At 35.3% G+C, this 19,951-nt stretch overlaps 1 long non-coding RNA gene across 1 annotated transcript in view; it reads right to left on the minus strand.

Annotated features, from left to right (window-relative positions):
* The window catches only part of LOC135365260 (uncharacterized), a 160,897-nt gene extending 141,743 nt beyond the window's left edge, over positions 1-19,154 (minus strand). Inside the window, exon 1 of the long non-coding RNA XR_010412898.1 lies at positions 19,060-19,154. This is a non-coding gene — a long non-coding RNA (uncharacterized LOC135365260). The remainder of the gene's footprint in view (positions 1-19,059) is intronic.
* Between the last annotated feature and the right edge of the window lie 797 nt (positions 19,155-19,951).

The following is a 19,951-nucleotide window of genomic DNA, read 5'->3' on the forward strand; positions in this document are numbered from 1 at the left end:
ATACCAAATAATAGTGTAAACCAAATAGATCTAACCAAATAGACAAGTAGACATCCATAGAACATTCCATCCAAAAAGATCAGAATTCACATTCTTCTCAAGAGTACATGGAGCATTCTCCAGAAATGACAATATAATAGGGCAGAAAACAAATTTCAATAAATGTAATATGATTGAAATTGTAAAAGTATATTCTATAATACAATTAAATGAAACTAAAAATCCGTAACAGAATGGAAAATGAAGAATTCACAAATGTGTGGAAATTAAACAACATGCTCCTAAATAACAAATGAGTCAAAGAAGAAATCACAAGAGAAATTAGAAAATACCGAAAATACCAAAATACCAAAACTTATGAGATACAGGAAATGCAGTCCTTAAAGAAAAATAAGTAGCTATACTTACTTTAATAAAAGAGAAAGATTGCAAATCAATCTTCCATCTTAGGAAACTAGAAAAAGTGGAGAAAAGTAAACTCAAAGCTAGGAGAAGGAAGGAATAATATAGAGTGGAAATAACTGAAATAAGAAATTAAAAAATAGAAAAACCAATGAAAACAAATAGACCTATGAATATACTGATAAAGAACAAAGAGAAGACTACTAAAATCAGAAATGACAGTGGTGACATTACTTCTCACTTTACAGAAATAAAAATGGTTATAAGAAAACATTATATGAGTAATTGTATTTCAACAGATCAGGTAACCTGGATGAAATGCACATGAAATTCTTAGAAACACACAACCTACCAAAATTGATGTAAGAAGAAATGAAGAAGAAATAGAAACTCTGGATAGAACTATTACAAACAAAATGATAAAGTTAGTAATCAAAAATCTACTACAAAAACGAAACAACCCAGAGCCAGATAGCTTCACCAGTGTATTACACCAAAGATTTAAAAGAATTGACATTATCCTTTTCAAACTCCTCCAAAAAATCGAGGAGAAAAATGTTTCTTAACTCACTCTATGACGCCAATGTTATCCTAATTCTAAAGTCAAAGATATTACAAGAAAACTAAAAATCAATATTTTCATGAATATACATAAAACTCTAATAAGTAGAATTCAGCAGTATGTAAAAAGGATGACATAACATTACCAAGTGGGATGTATCCCAGGAATGCAAAATTTGGTGAACATATTAAAATTAATAAATATCATATGCCATATTAAAAGAATAAATACACACACACACACACACACACTCTCCATAGACACAGAGAAAGCATTTGACAAAACTACCATATGATCCAGTAATTCCACTACTGGGTGTTTATTTAAGAATACAAAAACACTAATTTGAAAAGATATATGCACCTCTATGTTTATTGCAGCATTACTTACAATAGCCAAAATATGGAAGCAACCTAAGTGCACATCTATAGATAAATGGATAAAGAAGATGTGGATATATACACAATGGAATATTACTCAGCTATAAAAAAGAATGAAATCTTGCCATTTACAACAACATGGATGGATCTAGAGGGTAAGGCTAAAAGAAATAAGTCCATCAGAGAAAGACAAATACCATATGATTTCACTCCTATGTGGAATTTAAGAAACAAGATGAATGATCAAAGGAAAAAAGAGACAAGCAAAAAACCCCAACTCTTAACTATAGAGAACAAACTGATGGTTATCAGAGGGGAGGTGGGTAGAGGGATGGGTAAAAATAGGTGAAGGAGATTAAGAGTACACTTATTGTGATGAGCACTGAGTAATGTATAGAATTGTTGAATCACTATATTGTACACCTGAAACTAATATAACTCTATCAGTTATACTATAATTAAAAAATAAAACATTAAAAAAATAAAAAAACACTAAAGAATACACACACACAGAGTCAGAGGTGGCAAATAAGTTCAGCGAAGTTACAAGTTAGAAAATGAATACACAAAATTTCAAATTGTATTTCTATATATTAGCCATCAACAATTTAAAAATGAAATTAAGAAAACAATTCTATTTTTAACAGCATCAAAGGAAAAATATACTTAGGAAAAAAATTTAACCAAAGAAGGGTAAGACTTGTATGCTGAAAACTACAAAACATTTTTAAATAAATCAAGATTTAAATAAATGGAAAGATATTCCTTGTTAATGTGTTAGAAGACTTAATATCATTAAGATGGCAATATTCCTCAAATTGATGTACAGATTCAGTGTAATCCCTATCAAAATTCCAGGTTGATTTTTTGCAGAACAGGACAAGCTGACTCTAAAATTTATAATGAAATGAGAGGGACTTCAGATAGCAAAAGCAATCTTGAATAAGTTTGGAGGACTCACAGGCTCCTATTTTAAAACTTACTACAAAGCTACAGTAATTAATACAATACTGGCACAAGGCTAAATATATAGATCAAGGGAATAATAGTGAGAGTTGAGAAATAAACCCATTCATCTATGGTCAATCAACTTTTTATGGTCAATCAATTTTTGACAGAGGTACCAAGAGTGTTTAATGGAAAAGTAGAATATTTTCAACAATTAGTTTCAGAAAGAGTGGATATTCACAGATAAAAGAATGAATTTGGACTGCTCACACAAGGTACACAACGAACTCAGAGAGGATCACAAACATAAATGTAAGAGCCAATATGATAAAAATCTTAGAAGGACTCATAGATATAAATCCACATGACCTTGCAAAAGCAACAAATAAAAAATAAATTGAACTTTGTCTACATATAAAAATGTTATGCTTCAGAAGGTAATATCAATAAAATAAAAAGACAACCACAGAATTAGTGAAAATACTTGCAAATCATATATCTGATAAGGATCTAGTTATTTAGAATATAAAAAGAATTCTTATAACAAAAAGAGAAATACAAAACTGGCAAAAGACTTGAATAGACCATTACCCCAATGAGGGTATACAAATAGCCAAAAAACACATAAGATGCCCAACACTATTCATCATTTGGGAAATGCAAATTAAAACCACAGTGAAATGCCACTTCTTCCCCACAAGGATGTGCATTAAAAAAAAAGAGAGCGAAAATAACAAGTGTTGGTGAGGATGTGGAGAAACTGAAACTACACACATTGCTGGTAGAAATATAAAAACAGCGCAGCTGTGGAAAACAGCTTTGGCAATCCCTCAAAGAGCTAAATATAGAGTTCCCATATGTTACGGCTATTTCACTTGTACGTCTACACCTAAGACAATTGAAAACATGTTCACACAAAAACGTGTACACAAATGTTCATAACAGGATTCTTCATAATATCCAAAAAGTGGAAACAATCCAAATGTTCACCAACTGACAAATGCATAAACAAATGTGTTATATCCTTACAGTGGAATATTGTTTGGGAATAAAAAGGAAAGATGCATTGCTGCATGCCACAAAATGGAAGAACCTTAAAAATATTATGCCAGTGAAAGGAGCCAGTCTCAAAAGACTAATGATGGTATGACTCTACTTACATGAAATTTCCAGAATAGGCAAATCCATAAAGACAGAAAGTAGATTAATGTTTGCTCAGGGGTAAGAGAAACCAGAATTAGGAGTCGCTGTTAAGGGGCGCCTGGGTGGCTCAGATGGTTAGGCGTCTGCCTTCGGCTCAGGTCATGATCCCAGGGTCCTGGGATCGAGTCCCATATCGGGGTCCCTCCTCCTTGGGAGCCTGTTTCTCCCTCTGCTTCTCTCTGTCTCTGTCTCTTGTGAATAAATAAATAAAATCTTAAAAAAAAAAAAAAAAGGAGTCGCTGTTAATAGATACAGTACATGTGTTGGGAAAATCCATGCCCTTTCAAAATCCCCAAAGTTCAATCATCCTACATTTATCAGATTACATTTTTCTGTAGCAAGATAATCTTGGCTCAATATAAATCTCTATGTCACTGAACATATATAACTATTTGAAAGTGCCATGGAACTTAGTGAGGACCTTAAAAGCTGAAAATACACAGCAAATATCTGGAAAATAAATCTATCTGCAAATATATGTTAAACATTTTCAGATGTTTAGCTTTTCTGTGATTTTACTTTTATCATTATCTTAACAGAAAAGGAAAGATTAGATGCTGGGTAATTATGTTCTCATATGTCAAAAATTTCCTTCTGCTATTTTGAAAATTAAACCTCTTTCAAAGAATTCTAATATCCTTAATATTGATGTATAAATGTCACTATATCACATTTAAAGTGAATAAAAATTGATCCAAATTGAAATTGCACAGGAGTGATGAAGACGTATTGTATATGCATCTGCTGAACTTCAATTTTGGAAAGCACTTTATGATTTCCAAATACAACCATTTTTTTTTCTATTTTCAAAAATCCTTACCAGTCAAAAAGAATTCTATCATCACAATAATTTTCATTTCAACTAATGTAATGAATTACATAATCACCATAGATGTAAGTGTGTTTATGTTAACTATGTGAGGTTTACATGTAGATCATTCCATGTCTTAATTTTTCCCTCAAAACTCACAGGAAATATCTTCTTAGATTTGGGGGGCCTGGGTGGCTCTGTCAGTTGAGCATCTGACTCTTAGTTTGGGCTCAGGTCATGATCTCAGGGTTGTGAGGTAAAGTCCCATTTAGGGCTCAGTGCGGAATCTCCTTGGGATTCTTTCCCCCTCCCTCTCCTTCCACCCTTGCTCCTTTCCCCGCTTGCATTCTCGCTCTCTCTCTAAAATGAATGAGTGAATAAATAAAATACTTTTTAAAAGATTATATGTAGACAGACAAGGGCTCTATGCCTAAAGAAATTATATCTCAGAAAATCAAAATTATGTCCCAGATTTTTAATGTGTCTTGAAACGTTCCTGCCAGTGTCACAACTTTCATTCCCATCAAATAGTGGAATTTTCTCTACCTTCCATTACTATCCTAAATAATTATCATTGTCATCATTCATTGGGCAAATCAGCTGTAATGGTATATTAAATATAAATGTGTAAATAAATCAATTTGCTTCACTCTTTTGCTTAAAACACTCCATTGTGCTTAAAGTAATATCCATAAAATTTACCATGGTCTATCCAAACCTGTATGATCTGGTCTGTACATGCAATCCTACCTCTTTCCAGAACCATCAGATTGTCCAAGCCTTAGAGCCCTCCTCTTGTCTAGTAAGTTCTTACTTACACTCCCAATTTCACATGGTTGGCACCTTCTCACCATGTGGTCTCAGATCAAATATCACTTCTAGACAGAGAGGACTTTCTCTAACTACCCTACCAAAAATATTCGTCTCACTCTCAATAATATTATCCTGTTTTATCAGGACACATATTTTTGGACTTTATTGGACTAACATAAATTTCCTGGTTTACATATTAGTTTACTTGTTTATTGTCGGTATGACGTCCAGAATGGGAGCTCTATGAGAGCAGACAACATCTACTCAGTGCTTCCAAGAGTGCTGACTTGTGGCATGAATGAACTAAGTGAATAATGCCTTGGATATCTCTGGCATGCCACACCCCAAACAATGTTTGATGCTCCCCATTCCCGTAGCCAATGCATGCATATCCTCACACTTGACTTCCCAGAGTCTTTCAATAACTCCTTCATCAAACAGCTAATCTCAGACATCCTCAAAACAAAAGAGCTTCTGCAATCAGAGTCACTCCTAAAATATATTAATAATCATTCATTTGCACTATTCATTGTTGTGCAAATAGTGACAGAAGTCTGGTTTGTACACCGTAGGTTGCTGCATGAAGTGTGCTTGCTTTCCTCGACCCCAGCGAGCATCCTCCACACTCCTCTAAGGGCAGAATTTGGCCATGTGTGGTTAGTTGATTACAACAAACATATGGGGAAAATGGCTGAGAATGCTCAAATATTGAAACCATATGTTACTGCATGGGAAACTATGCCTTATTAAAAAACAAAACAAAAACTGAGAATCCAGCTAGAAACATACAGCTCAGAGCTTTTGCTTTCTGAGTTTAACTACTACTCAACTTATTTGACGGAAGACTTTCTTTTACAATGAACTCAACCTTTATATCTCAGACCAGCTAAATATTTTAACTTAGTTAAAATATTTTTTGACTACAGAAGATTACAAAAATCACACAGCTTGCAAACTAGGAAAACTCCTTAGAAAGTAAAAGTATCCTGAATCCTATGAGATTTTTAAAATTCTATTTTAAATGCCATGAAGACTTCATAGTTTTCTATATTCTGCTTATTTAAATGGAGCTTTAACACCTTTTCTCAATTAACCATCTTCATAGAGGAATGCAGCAGACAAGAAACTTCAATGGCACACTTTTGAGCTCTTATTCTTATTATTAAAGACTAAGAAAATTCAGAGAAGAATAGAAACACCACCAGAAGTGATACTGAGCATCACAAGAGTATCTCAGAACAGACTCATACATTTTCTTTTAAATTTCAGATGAGCCTCACTTAATTCTCTTCATCAAATCTAAGGTACAATCACTTGTAAAATACACCACTACTAAGAAATAAAAATGCTGCCAATTTAACAATGATTTAATACTCTCTTATCATCTAAAATGTAAATGTACATCTTGATTTCAAAGAGCTTAAAATGTGAAAACATATACATGTTCAAATCAGTGAAGTATGCTAGTTATACCAACTTGAATCTGAATGTCATGTCCTACTATTAAGCACCAAATCCAAGACACAGTAAGAAATTTGCTTTTCGTGGACTCACACTTCTTTTCCCATTTTGGTGCCTCTTCCCTTAGCTAAGGAGTTCAATGCTCCTTCTTCCCCACTCCCAAACACACACACACACACACACACACACACACACACACGCGCGCGTGCGCGCGCGCGCACGCACGCATACAGCTCTGTCAGCAGTGAGTCCTTTCTGAGCCTTGCTTTCCAGAGAGAGCCAGTACTCCGTACTTCTCCTTCCAACTCCTTCCCTCCTTCTTGTCACTATTAGATATTGATCTCATATATTATTTTGAGCTAGGAAATTTAATAGAGATAACTACATGATACCATTTTAATAATATTTGCATTTTAATGGTAGACTCCTCGATTCACAAATTTTAGCCCAAATAAGCCAATCGCTTACAGTGGATTGTGAAGTATAATGCAGGCTGTATTTGAGATATAAAGACAATTAATCCATGGAAACTATATCCTCATTTTGATTTGCATGTAGAGGGAGGCAATATACTGTGGTAGACAGAACATGATATTTGGGATTCACTAAGACATTATCTTAATACCTCCTATGTAATATGGAAGTTGCTTAATATTTCTTACTCCCATTTCCTCACTGATGAAGTAAAAATAACGGTAAACACATTCATAAATTTTATGAAAATTAATAAGATAAATATAAATTGTATAAGAAAATTTCTAGCATATAATTGTGCTCCAACAATATGATATAATATGGAGTCATATAATTATATGTTATATAATAGAAACAGATTATATATAATAGCTTACTTTTGACACCTCAATCAAATTATCAAATTGGGCCTAAGCAACATTAAGCACTCAAGCTCTACTAACTCTATGATATAGTAATGGCTGTTATTCTTGATGATTTTCTTTCTAACTTTGTATGTGTTATGTAGATATTCTTGTGTACATGTTAAAATCACTTACCTAATGGTCTAGGAAGTTAAGTAACTGCTATTTCACACCATGGCAATTATTTGAAATTCTTTTATTTGTTTCCACATGACTGAAATGAACATTGTATATCACTAATGTATTTTTAAAGATTTGGTCATAGTGCTTTTCTAAGAAATTAAAAGCCGTGTTGCTTTGGGAATAGTACACTCCTACAATGAAACTGACAGACCTTTTGTGTTGGTAGATTTATATATTTCTCTGATTATTCTTGCCTTTTCTAAATTGCCATTTTCCCTTTCCTCTTAATTCTCCCTATCCTGCCTTTCATTTTGTCTTTTTATTAAATTAGAACCTCCTTCTTACATTTTCATCATCCCTCTGCAAACTCCCAAGTTTCCCGTTGTCCCAATCAGACTATAAATTCAACAGGTATTCATTTATATCTAACTTTGTTTTCTTTCTTTTTCTTTTTCTTTTTTTTTTTTTTTTAACAGAGAGAGAGAGACAGTGAGAGAGGGAACACAACAAGCAGGGAGAGTGGGAGAGGGAGAAGCAGGCTTCCCGCCAAGCAAGGAGCCCGATGCGGGACTCGATCCCAGGACCCAGGGATCATGACCTGAGCCGAAGGCAGACGCTTAATGACTGAGGTGCCCTAACTTTGTTTTCTATAAATATTTAAGAACCAAAACATATGTATTGATTAAAAGATTATGTCCATATCCATGCTTACCCATATCACTGTTGATTCTTTATAAAGTTCTGTATATAAATTCCTTTTCAGTATATTTAAATTCTCTCAAATTCAAAAATTTGTAAGCAAGTACAAACTCTAAACATTTTTAAAGAGGCAGAATGTCAATTCTAGCAAAGTTCTATTGCGTGGCAATCCTTCTACCCACGGAGAAACAGAGGGGGCTCACTAGAAATAAGGGAGGTTAGTTTTGACCAGAGATCACAGTCAGAGTTCTCCCAACGGGCTGGCTGCTGAATCACTATCTTTGGAATTGGGCAGAATCAGAAAGAAGCATAGAACACAGGTTTAGAGCAGGAGTTGATGGCTATATCTGGCATAAATGAAGATGATATGAAGTTTAGTATGATTAAAGCCACCAAAAAATGTGAGTATGAACATAAATGTGTATGTATCTACAATTTTTCCCATCCTGCTTTCCTAAAGTACCACTGGTACTTTAAGCCCTAAACTGGTAAGAGTAAGCTGACTAATAAAAAAAGGAAAACGCTTGGTACACATTTATGTATGCTCCTTAATCTATATAAATAAATAAAGCTTTTCAGTTTCCTTTTCATCTAAAACAGTATTTGTTCAATTATCAGATATATAAAGATAATTTTTGGAAAGAAATATGTGTCAGAACTTATTCTGCTAAGTAAGAAAAAAATCTGTTTGGGAGGCCAAGACGTATCAATTATTAAATTACACTGTAACATGTTAAAATGTATATATCTTTAGTACATTAAAATGAATACACAAAACAAACAAATAGTGATGTATTACTGGAGTTGGAGGAGTAAGAAACCAGGCAGTTTATGTAGACTGGGGAGGCATATACCTCTATTGCAATTTGAAGTCATAAGGCTATAAATAGCTTCCACAGGCAAGAGACTATAAAAGGAGCAACAGAGAGTTGGTAACAGAATGTTGAGGATTATTTGCATTTGAAGACAAAAACATAGAGAAAAAGATAAATGAATTATTCAGAGAAGAATCAAGGTAATAAAGATGGAAGAAAAAAACAAAACAAAACAGGTTTTGTTGAGTAGTACTGGAGAACCCAAAGCAGGGGAAATATGTATGTGTGTGTGTGCATGTGTGTATAAATGTATGTGTGTTTGTTTATTTGTGGCCAATTGTCTCAATTCACCTGAGAAGTCCAGGAGAATGAAGATCAAAAGAACACAAATGGATTTGGGATTGCTGACCTTGAAGAATTCAATTTTCAGTCCATTGGTTGAAGTGAGTTAATGAGGAAGTAGAGAAATGAAAGAAAGGAGGTAAAAGATGGAACAAGCCTGAAGAGTAAAGTGAAATCGTTTTGAAGAGAGAAAATCCTGGAGAACTGGATAGGCAATGGCGAATGTGCCAACAGACAGGGAGGACTTCAACATTTTAAAAGGAAGAAGGTAATTGATGGAAGAGAGAGGACAAAATTATGGACTTGACAGTCAGTTTAAATGTTAATGGAGAGTTCTCGAGTGCGTGGGAACAGCTGCTGACAGGAACTCAGGATACGTCAGTTTTAACTATCCCCCCTAGGCAGATGAGTCCCAAATACTGTCTCTTGATTTAACCTTTCCCCTGAACTCCAGTTGGGTGGGTGGGCTTGTCACTCAGGGATACAAGTGCAGCAACCATGCTCCCATCCAACTTCTCCTGCTATTCTTAGTCTACAGACACATATCTATTTCTGTCTGTCAATTTGTCTCTGTTAGCTTCACCACACCCTTCCTTCTCTTTTTCCACTTGCCTTCTAAAAATACACTACTTGATACATGGACAGGATCACTACATGTGATTTGAAACCTAGAACCTAGAAAAGGAAAAGTGTTGAATGGATGAATAGATATATCAATGAATGGATGGATGGATGGATGGATGGATGATTGCATTTACTGATCACTTATTATCTGTCATATATTATTCTAGTCCTTTTAGGTACAGAAGTGCCAAAAGGCAAATTTTCTGCCTCTACTTCATTGTTAGAGATAGACAAAAACAAATGTGTTACATGCCCATTTATGAAAAGTGTTAAGAAGATAGAAAGAGCCACACAAGAGAACTGAGAATGGCACATGGCAAGAGCAGTTGGTGACCTAGTGGATCAGGAAAGGCTACTATGCTGATCTGTCATTTGGCCAGAAAGGTAAATGAAATGACAAAACAAACCAGGCAGATATGTGGAGGAAAAGTTTTCTGGATACAGGGAAGAGCAAACTCAAAGGCACTATGGCTAGAATAGTCTTAGCTTGTTTGAAAGTGGTGAAAAGGCCTCAGTCGTTTGAACAGAAAGAATGAGGAGGAAGGTGAGATAAGAGAGTGAGAGCCCAGATCATAGAGCACTTTTGGATGGAGGGTTGTGAGATTTAGCAAATGAAGATACAGAATGCTCATTTAAGTTTGAATTTTAGATAAACAACTAATGGTTCTAATATATGTATGTCCCAAATATTGCAGAGGACATATGTAATATATATGTATAATATATATATTATACATATATATATCATATGATATGATATGTATGAGATATATATATATCACATATATATATATATATATATCACATATATATATTGTCATTCATTTGAAATTCATGTTGAACTGGGTGGCCTGTATTTTATCTGGAAACCCTACAATGATGACATCTTTGGATTTTACTCTGAGTAAGAAGGAAAGGTGCTGAAGCATTTTGAACAAATAAGTAGAATAATCTGTTGTATGGAAAAGAAATCATAGGGATAAACACATGGAGACTGGTTGGGGCTGTTGTAGTCAATGCAAGAGAGGAATGGTAATTCCTAATTATTAGCATATCCCACAATGCTAATGTGGGAATGGGGAAGGAGATCAGTGGTGGTAGAGGTGACAGATTAGGTTTGTGACGGAAGAGAAAGGAGTCAAAAATGATTCCAAGGTTTCTTGCTGGAGGAACTGGTAAAACAGAGCTGATATGTCCTGAAATGAGAAAGATAGAAGAAAATTTAAGGCAGGAGATCACACTTGATCTTAGCCAAAAGGCCGAGAAGCAATAAGGCAGGAGATCAAAATTAGGGTTATTTTTAGCATCATTTTTGAAGTATAGGTCCCATACCATAAATTTCACCCATTAAGTGTTTATAATGTAATGATTTTTAGTAAATTTAGAGTAGTGCAACCATCAATCTGATCTAATTTCAGAATATTTTTATCACCCTCAAAAAGATGCTTTGTGCCTACTTGCAGTAGTAACTCCTCACATACATCTCAAGCCCCTGGCAATCACTAAACTACTTTCTGTCTTGGCAGATTCACCTATTCTGACATTTCATAGAAACAGAATCATACAATACATAGGCTTTGGTATTTGGCTTCTTTCACTTAGTACAGTTTTGAGACTCATCTGTATTATAGTAGGCATCAGTACTTCACTCCTTTTTATTGCTAAATAGTATTTCATAGTATGGATATGTTACCCCCACCCTCCCCCTCCCCCAGTTCAGGGTTATTATAAATAAGGCAGCATTAACCATTCACATACAAGTCATATGTTTTTATTTCTCAGGGGTAGATTGCTTGGAGGAAAGTTGCTGGGTTGTATGGTAAATCTATGTGAAAAGTTTGGTTTTGAGCTAATATACAAGTAGATATGTTGTGTAGGTACCTGATATATTGGTCAAGAATTTAGGAAAGAGGTAAATATAAAGTTGGAATTTAACATTAAAAACAGTATTTCAAAGTGATTGGACCATGTAAGGTCAGATAAGTAGTAAATGTAGCTAGAAAAGGAAAAAGGTCAAGGATTAACTCCTGGGGCATGCCAGTTTAAAGGTTAGGAAAATGAGGAGGATTTGGGAAAAGAGAATAAGATGGACCAAACACAGGAAAGGCCAAAGCAGACACTGTTTTGCATCCTGTGCATCATATTCCTTTGGTCAATCTCCAAGCTCAGGTGAAACTGTGGTATTTAGCTCTGTATCATGGTAGACAGTTCAGTTCATGCTAACAGCCTCCAAGATTTTCTGCTTAACTTCTGAAAGCTTTTTCCAAAACGGAAAAAACTCACTCAGCCTCCATGGTCATGTATGGAATTAAGGACCCCCACAGTAGCGAGTAGATGGGACTCCAGGTTATAAATGCCCCCACCTTCTATCCTTTGGTGAGATAATTCTGAGTTTCAGAATAACAAAAAAGCTGACTGGTGTTGAGTCAACAGAAAATCAAAGCAAAGCAAAGGGAGGAAATTGAGATGTATGGAAGATCTATTTCTAAGAGTGTTGCTGCAAGGCAGAGTAGAGAAGTGCGGTGGTGGTAAGTAGACAAAGATAAGCAGTGAGAGAGCTTATTCCTCCTCAAGGGGAATTGTGTTAAAGATGGAGAGTATTACATTATGTTTGTCTAGTGGAAACACTGAAGATACAGGAGACAGAGGGAGAATTGCTGGAGTGACGTCTTTGAGTAGATGAGGAGGGATTTTATTAGGGACAAATACAGGATTTTACCTTAGAAGCACAGACTTTGTAACAGTTTAACAGGGGAAGGCAGAGCTTTTGGATATAGATAGGAGCACATTGGTACATTAAATAATGTGGATATATGTTTGATCCCTGATTCAAAGAATAAATTCGCTTCTGAACATCTACAAAACAGACAGTTCATCTTCTACTTGAACCCACCAACAACACTGAATATTTATATTTTAGAACAACCCATTCTATTTCAGACACTCCTAGAATATCAAAATTTCTTCCCATGATACAGAGCCAACGAGTATAGAGTGGAACTGTAAAGTCCTGGGTATGGGTGGAAGAGACATACTTGCTGCAAAATAAGAAGCAGCCAGAAGTATGCATGCAGTGAAAAAGATTGTTTTGGCAGTCACAAGTGTTAACAGACAAATTTAGCTACAAAAAGAAAGGGGGGGTGGCTCCTGGGTGGCTCGTGGGTTAAGCATCTGCCTTTAGCTCAGGTCATGATCCCAGGGTACTGGGATCGAGCCCAGCATCAGGCTCCCTTCTTCTCCCTCTGCTGCTGCTCCTCCTGCTTATGCTCTGTCTGTCTCTTGCTCTCTCTGACAAATAAATAAATAAAATCTTTAAAAAAATACAATAGGACTTCTCTGGCATAGGTATATCAGTAGCATTTTATTCTATATCTGAAATTCTCATATTTTTGTATTTGTTTTGAGTTGAGTACTGAGATAAAGGTCTTAATACACAGTCTTATTAGAAAAGAATCTAAAGCAAAAACCACATAGTAGATAAAGCATTGCAATAAAGATTGGAGAACTGGTCATTCTAGGTTTTTGTTTTGTTTTCCCTGCCGGTATCAGGCTGTACATAACTCTTGTCAACTCTAAAGACAGTACTGATACATGTTAACATTTAATGAGTACCTGCTATGGTTAGACACTGGTAGATGCCAGAGATAAAAATGAGTTAGTTTCTGTCCCCAAAAAGTACACAAACAATTGCAGCAGAGTATTATTTAAAAACTGTAAGGAAAAATAGGTGACAACAACAGAGTATATAATGACTTTCTCTAGGAGAAGTCAGTTCGGTCATGATGGAACAGGAATCCTATAAAAAGAGCTTTTAAAAATGAAGATATAGACTAAGGAGGAGCCTTTCAGACAAGGAGCCAAAGTCACTTCACTTCTTTTGGACTTAGTTATCCGTCTGTATAGTTAGGCTACAGAATGCTTTTCAAACTCTGTTCAAGGAGTCTTTCATAAGCCACAGTAGCTAAAGAGAAGCTCAAAGAGGCAGAAATCAAGATGAGCAATGAGGGCTCTTGTCTTCTCCCTTCTACTTCAAACAGAGATATCTTTAGGAAAATAAAAGGAATCCCATTAATTAAAAAAATATGTTTATGAAAAATCACTGGGTTCTGTGATCCATAAGATTTTGGATCTAACATCCCATGGAAAAAATCTGTGAATGTTTCTATATTCATTGGTACTATTTTGTTCATTTCCAGAAAAGAAAACATGGTCTGGGGACCACAATGTAGCTGCTAATTTTGATGGGGAACAGGAGGAAAAGGACGTACTGGTCTTTGGAGAGGCAAAAAGGACAAAGAAAGGCACTGGATGTGGATGAAAGAATCCACTGAAATGCAAAGGCAGAAAAGGAACTGGAAATATACTATAAATTTTGCTTAAGACCAGATTTTGTCTCTGGAATATCAGTTTGAATATTAAAATAAAAATGATAGTTATAATTATAAAATTTATATATATATATATATACAAACATATTCATATATTTATGTGTATACTTTATACGGGCACCAATGATTTATAAAATACTAATAGTAGAGAATGTGCAATATCTATATCTGTGACCCGTGCCCTCTAAAAGTAGTCCAAAAAAAAAAAGATAAGAGGGACACCTGGGTGGTGTCATACATTCTCATTTGGACAAGTTAGAATTTTATCTAAAACAATTTTTGAAACTGTAGATAATATTTCCAACAGAGCAAAGTTATGAAAACTTTGTAATTTCTTTAAAAATATATAGGTAAACTACTTTTTAGATAAGCTTGGGGGTACAATGTAGATTTTTGCATTGTTTAAGTACATGCCTTCGTGCTCTATGGTCTCCTCACTCGGTTCCTCTTTTTTTTTTTTTTTTCCATGCCAGAGACTGCACAATCTATTTGACTGAAGAGTCAAGAAAACACAGGTGAGAAACTGGATACTTAGGAGCTCCAATTTTTCTAAAGGTTTTGCTTAAGAAATGTCTTAATATTTCACAGTATGTCAACATTCTTGTGTCATCCCATCATGTAGAGTTAGTTATACGCCATTCTTTTATATGGCTTGCCTCATAAGTTTACCAATTACTATGTTAACTTGAAGATTTTGGTCTTCAGAGCATTACCTTGTGTCACGAGATCATAAGTTAAAAATGCCTTGGGGTTTTTTTTATGAAGAAATTGCGTTGTATAAGTTTATTTTGTGTACATTATTTTCACTGTTTCTCATGACAATTGTAATAAAATAACTATTGGTTACAAAAATATACCGATAGATTTTTATAATAAATACTAATTGATCTTGTTTTATCCCATATGTGTAAAATGCATATGGGATATCCAATATCTTCGGAATTGGAATCAAAAATAAGATTGTTTTTTATGTATTTTTAAAAGCCATTACACAATATAGTCTACTCTGTCTAAATCCAACTGACACTACTGTATTTTGCAACTAGACTAACTTTGTGACTTTGAAAAGTTTTCTTCACATTGCTTTTTATATGACATCAACATCACTGTGCACCAGAGGTGACTGAGAAACGTATTTTGTTGGTTAAAAATATTGCAGTAAGCGACCGTCCTCCCCACAATTTTCAAATAAGAATCAATCAAGTCTTATGTGGTGATGTGCAAATTTTCAGTCAATTTTAACTGGTTTGGCTCTTCCGAAGGTTAAGGTAGTTTAATGGTTGAAAGCACATTGCAGTGAAGCCAGCTGCAAAAGTCAAAGGGTAGAGGATTAGGGCTTCATTTCCTTTTAGCTGTCGCCATGTCTGTTTTCTGTCCAGGCTGCCTCTTGCTGCTATTTAACCCATGCTTTTAAAGACAAGAGGGGTTGAGAACTTGAGGGCCTCTGGCTTCATTTTAACAAGGCGTCACTAGCACTTTGGTACATAATTTGTCATAAATGTCAGAGGTCACTGAATGTTCGAAACTTACAGCCGGCAGATGGTCATTATGACAGCAGTTATGTTTCAAAGGCAAAGGATATTTTGTGGTATTTACTTTAGTGTGTTAGTGTTACACCTCTGAGTATATCTGAGAAGATTTGAGGTTAAATCAAAACATCCTTAATGATGTAATGTATGGGGATTAACATAAGAATAAAATAATTAATTAATTAATTAATTAAAAAAATTAAAAAAAAAAAACATCCTTGTGGTTGACTGCTTAGGCAGCAGTAACAAAAGATGGACCAGTTTTCAAAAGATATTCTATTTGGTTATTCCGGCCTAAAATTTACACGTAATTTTTTTGCCTCCTCATGTTCAAACACTTACGGATTCCCCAGTTCTCACTTCTGAGAATTCGTAAAAACAAAATTAAGTAAAAAAGCAAATTATTAAAATGTGCTAATATGAATTTCTTTATCTAGCCATATCATTGAAATTATAGAAAATAAGATCTATAGGTGAGTTTCTATACTACAGCTAAACATTATCTAATAGCAGCATCAGATAAAACAAATAGAAAATATTAGATTAGATTCAACTACACTTCTAAATTGGTTAGTTTATTTTTTTTTAATTTTTATTTAAAAAAATTTTTTGTGAAAGAGAGAGAGAGAGCATGAGCAGGGGCAGGGGAGGGGCAGAGGAGGGAAAGAGAGAAATCCAAGCAGGATGCATGCCCAACATGGAGCCTGACTCAGGGCTCCATCTCATGATCCTGAGATCATGACCTGTGCTGAAATCAAGAGTCAGATGCTCAACCCCCTGAGTCACCCAGGCATCCCTAAATTTGTTAGTTTAAATGTTAATAATTTGCTCGTCATTTTGCCCTGCTTTTTAACTTATGACATTTTATACCAAACAATTTTAATAGTTCCCAAGAGCCAAAGCTCAAAGCAAGACTCAAATCCCACCGTACTTCTGTTAGACACACCCAGCGGAAACGATGAAGCGCTTGTGTTAAACAAAGAGGTCCACCATTTCTCAATACCTTCTTGTTCTTAAAATCATGAGTTTAGCTACAAGAGGTCTTGGACATAAACTAGTCAGATAGGTATTTCTACTAAACTTCATGACCATGAAGATAGAAGCATGCTTGAGACCGGGTGAAAATAAAAAAAGAGAGAGACGCTAGTGTTTCGCTGGTGAAAGTGTACTATTAAATGCCCGAGCATGCAGAGGATGTGAACAATGATCTCCTAACATAGGCAATAAATGATACAGACCTGGGGGAAGATGCTGACGGAGCTATGCAGCCTACATCTACCCACATATCTGAGAACATGAACTCCATTAAAACTTGAACTTCCTGTTTAAAATGCTTCACTAATGTTGCTGATAATTTACCTCACAGAAGATACAAGGGGAACAAGAAATTGTTACTCTGCACTTCACTCTGATCTAGAAGAAACAACTGGGTAATGATCTGAAAGTGGAAATGCCCTTGGGAGAAATTAAGACATGATACAGTTGGAATTAAGTTTAGCTGCATGCAAGAGAAAATCCAAATTAACTGGCATAGTGCATAAGATTAGAATCTTTGCTGAAAACGTCCAAAGGTCAGCTCTCCAGGGTTAGGGTAGCAACATCACACATTCGTGCAGATTCCAGGCCCCTCTCAGCCCTTCATTCAAAACGGGATGGATTAAGAACATGGACATAGAATCTAACTTCACCACTTTCTAGTTGTTCAGTCTTTGGCAAGTCACTTCACTTCTCTGTGCCTCCATATCTACATCTGTAAATAGATTTATAATTACTAACTATAAATTACTTTAATGGAAATTGTTAATTGGAACTGTGGGTAGTAATTTCTAATAAGTATTCCAAAGTAACAGTAGCTAACATTTAATGAGTGTTTCTCACATATAGGGGCTGTTCTTTTTAACTCTTTACTTGCTAAGTAAGGTACAGATGATAAAAAGCAGCATCGATGTGGCAGTGTGGCTATATGAACCCTGCTCTTAAGCACTACTTAGAGATAAGGGAACTGAGATCTCCATTTCATATGATTATTATATGCACATGAGTTGCATATGAGTTAACATAGGCAAAGTGTAAAGAGTAATTCCTGGCACATGGCAAATGCTACATATTCTGCTGGCCATCATTACTGCTACTGCTTTTCTGATGGGGCCCTCTTAATCAGTCTGAGATGACAGCTAGAGCGCCAATCATTTCAACTTTATTAAAAGAAAAGTTTTTATCACCATCCTTGAAAGACACTTCCGATATACACAAAACATAATCTCTACTTACATCCAATTGGCCATAATTTAGGCCCATGAACATGAGAAATATGGTCTTTATTCTATATCCCAGTAAAACTTGTGAATTTATCACTGAGGACATAATGAAAAATTAAACATTGGGAGGAACAACCAACAGTTAACTGCCATATGTCATCTATGAGTTCATGAAAGCATGAAAATTGCCTATTGGAGATTCTTAAACATGTACCTTAGGCTTTTCAGAAAGCCATTGATAAAATAAAGCAACATTGTAGGCATGATCTGGTGTCTAGAACTCCCTCCCCAAAGAAGATTCTTGTGGGCAGAACAGTTGAACCAAACAAAAATAAAAGCAAAATCTATGAAGAGATAAAGAAGGACTATCCTCAGAAACCACAGAGTTTTGATGAGCTAAGATTTATAAATAAAAAAATGTCATGGACCTTTGTGACCATTGCCAAGGAGAGTAAGTCAAAGATGACAGAAAGTTTTAAGGGTAAGACCGGAAACAGGGAAGTCCACTTCAGCTATGCTTGGTATACAAAAATGAACAAAAAGGGAAAACCACTGTTCTGAGGAGATGAAAGTAAAACACAGAACTATGAATCTCTAAGTCTTCATCTTCAACCTTCACTGTCAAGACTCTTTATACTGAAAAAAGTATAACAAGTATCATTAAGACAATTACCTTAGTCTGCTTTGCACATACTGTTTCTATTGTCTGGAATATCTTTCTTCTCATATTCACTCATGAAACTCTCCCTCCAGCTTCAAAATCTGGTTCAAACAATAATCCTAGAAAGCCCAGAGAGAGTAGGAGAGTTTCAAGAAGACATACCTGGCAGAGAATATCCAAGATCCTTTCCTCAGAGTGGGAGAATAAGGCCAGCTAAGGGTAGGCCTGATGGATCAGACTCAGAATTTTAGTTCCAGGTGCTAGAGCTCCCCCTTAAGCAAGAAGGTCAGGAACAGATAGATTCAGCCAATGAGTAAATGCCAAAATGGTGACAAAACAGGAAACAAAGTGACGTATCAAGTCCATTGAGATGGACACAGCTTAACTAATGGTTTGCATTGGGCAGAAATATTACAAAAAGAGAGCAATTTCATTTAATAGAAGCTTTAATAATGGATTCAGTATGAGCTTTAGTGATTTCCACCAAGGTCTTTGGATGTCTTAAGAAATGTCTCTGGTTGTCTTAAGTTGTCTTTTCTAGTTGCCAGCTTCAATTTCCTCAGATGTAAATGGACTTTCAAAGCAAGTTAGGGCAATTAGGTGAGAGGATGTACATAAAGCACTCCGCTGTGTTGCCGGCGCAAAGTATTTGCTCAATACTATGTAGCTGTAAAACTTATGAATAGGTTTAACACCTTGCCTAAAATAAATGAGGTGAATCAATAGTGTCCCAATTTTCAAAAAGAAAATGGTTTTATGTCCACTTGAATTACTTGCATTCCTGAAGCCGAAATCCCTGTGCTTCCTCTCATTCCACTCCCCATCCAGGCCCCTTTTCTGACTTCTCTGTCTCTGCCAATGTCTTCACCTTTTCTGGGTTATTCAGGCTCAAATATTTAAAGTCCCATTTGAATCTTTCTTCCTCATCCTTGCATCCATTCACTTGTCAAGGTATATTTATTCTAAATGCACCGTGTCACTCACATCCATTCCCGTTAACAGAGTTCAGTCCCCATTTCTTCTCTCCTGGACTGTTTAAAACCATCCTAACTGC

This window comes from Mirounga angustirostris, unplaced genomic scaffold (genome assembly GCF_029215605.1).
Source record: "Mirounga angustirostris isolate CCGP_5_RB_7025 unplaced genomic scaffold, mMirAng1.0.hap1 SCAF_7, whole genome shotgun sequence".
Taxonomy (NCBI): domain Eukaryota; kingdom Metazoa; phylum Chordata; class Mammalia; order Carnivora; family Phocidae; genus Mirounga; species Mirounga angustirostris.